This window comes from Struthio camelus, unplaced genomic scaffold (genome assembly GCF_040807025.1).
Source record: "Struthio camelus isolate bStrCam1 unplaced genomic scaffold, bStrCam1.hap1 HAP1_SCAFFOLD_86, whole genome shotgun sequence".
NCBI classification, from domain to species: domain Eukaryota; kingdom Metazoa; phylum Chordata; class Aves; order Struthioniformes; family Struthionidae; genus Struthio; species Struthio camelus.
This window is the reverse complement of record NW_027182643.1, coordinates 280,001-282,490: the sequence shown is the minus strand read 5'-3', so window position 1 is coordinate 282,490 and position 2,490 is coordinate 280,001.

Below are 2,490 nucleotides of genomic sequence, written 5' to 3'. Positions count from 1 at the left end.
GGCGCCGAGAGACAGGGGCTGGGACAGGCGGTAGCTCGCCTCGCGGCGGACCGCCAGCTCGATCCCAAGATCCAACTACGAGCTTTTTAACTGCAGCAACTTTAATATACGCTATTGGAGCTGGAATTACCGCGGCTGCTGGCACCAGACTTGCCCTCCAATGGATCCTCGTTAAAGGATTTAAAGTGTACTCATTCCAATTACAGGGCCTCGAAAGAGTCCTGTATTGTTATTTTTCGTCACTACCTCCCCGGGTCGGGAGTGGGTAATTTGCGCGCCTGCTGCCTTCCTTGGATGTGGTAGCCGTTTCTCAGGCTCCCTCTCCGGAATCGAACCCTGATTCCCCGTTACCCGTGGTCACCATGGTAGGCACAGACAGTACCATCGAAAGTTGATAGGGCAGACATTCGAATGGGTCGTCGCCGCCACGGGGGCGTGCGATCGGCTCGAGGTTATCTAGAGTCACCAAAGCCGCCGGGCGAGCCCGGGTTGGTTTTGGTCTGATAAATGCACGCGTCCCCGGAGGTCGGCGCTCGTCGGCATGTATTAGCTCTAGAATTACCACAGTTATCCAAGTAACGGGAGGGGAGCGACCAAAGGAACCATAACTGATTTAATGAGCCATTCGCAGTTTCACTGTACCACCCGTGTGTACTTAGACATGCATGGCTTAATCTTTGAGACAAGCATATGCTACTGGCAGGATCAACCAGGTAGCCGCGCACCAGCCCGCCCCACCAGGCACGCCACGCCGCTTTTCCCCTCCGCCCGCGGGAGGGGGATAGGGCCGCGCCACGGCCAGGGAGCGAACGACTTCGGCGGGACGGCGGCTCCCCTCACCGGGGGGGGCGGCACCGACCCCGGCGGCCCTGCCGGCCTTCCCCACCCCACGGTGCCCCGGGGGGGAAGGAGCGAGGGCCGCTGCGCAGCTTTCGGCACGCGGCGCCTCACGCGAGGCGGCGACGCGCCCACCGGGGAACCGACCGGGGATGACCCTCCCTCCAAGGCCGGCAAAGAACGCTAGGCATGCGGGCGGAGGCGAACCCCCCCCCCCCGCGCACCCGCTCCCCCTTTACGGGAGAGCTAAACGGACGTGCTAGAGGAGGAAGCGACCTCGAGATGGGCGCGGCCCCCCACCGAGGAAACACCGGGGCGGCACGCTCCGCAGCAGGCGGGGGTCCGGCAGCTCTGGGAGGGGGGCGCCCCCCTTTCCACCCGAACCGGCACACACCCAGGGCGGGTGGCACCCACTCGGCCCTTTCTCATGTCAGTTCGCCACCCCACCAACGGCTGCTTGCGGCCGGCACCCGGCGACCCGGGGCTGAGACCATCGCCAGCACCCCGTGCAAGGTTTTTTCGGACACCTGAGAACTCACAGGGCCACTTGGCCTCGCAGAGCCGGGTTCGGTGATAGAAGCCCGAGGATAAGCGGGAGAGCACACACACACCTCTCCTTCGCCGCTCCAGCGGGCAGCACCTCGCGCGCGACAGGACGCGTGCTGGAGAGGAGACCCCCCTGCCTGAACATCGGACACCGCCCATGCACCCCCCTGTGACGGGGGAGCACAGCAGAGCCGACCCGCCGGGGGCCCTCTCCGACGCGACCCGAACGGCCTCATCGATCGGGAGCAAACACACACGGTCGAGTCCTGAGCCAACTCACCCCGCCGCCCACCAGTGGCCGCAAACCAGCGGCGGGCGCTGCGTGTGGGTGCGGACCATCGTCTGCAAGAGGTGCCCACTCGAGCCTGAACACCGGCACCGCCCCCACGCTCCCTGTGACGGGGAAGCAGGGAAGCGCCAGCCCGCCGAGGGGCCTCTCCGACGTGTCCCGGGACGCCTCAGCGGGCGTCTGCGTGTGGGTGTGGATCGGCAGCCGCGAGCCGGCTGCTGCTCCGGCCGGAGCACCGGCATCACCACGCTCCCTGCGACAGGGGCCCGAAGAACGAGGCTCTCGAGCCGCTGGTGTCTGGGCAGAGCCGCACGGGGCACCCCCCGGTTTCTCTCTGGACCACCCTCTGGCGTTCACGAACGGCACACGCGCCAGGCCTTTTCCCCGGCCGCGGGGGGGGGGGGGGGGGGGTGGTGTCCGGCTCACCCCTCTCCCGAGTCGGCAACGGCTGCATGGGACCTGCCGCTGGCTGGGCTCCCCGCCTCCGCAGCGGCTTCCGGCACCTGGGACACACTCGCGGGGCTGCCGGAGACCTGCCGGGAGACCGCCGCGCCGAACGGGCAAAAGAAAGCGCTCTCCCCGAAGGGCCGGGCTCAGGACCGCTCCCCGCCCGCCCTCGTCGCAAGCCGCCCTAGGCCTCCCGCGGGCCGGCCACAATGCGCTGGGGGCGCCCGGGAGTGCGGCTCCGGAACTCAGCGGCTGTTCACCCTGTGGCCTACAGTCGTACCGCTAAGTCCAGCGGGGCGGGAGAGCCGAAGGACAGCCGCCCCTCCTACCGGGGAGTGGCTCGAAAGTGGCCGACCTCTACGATGACGTAA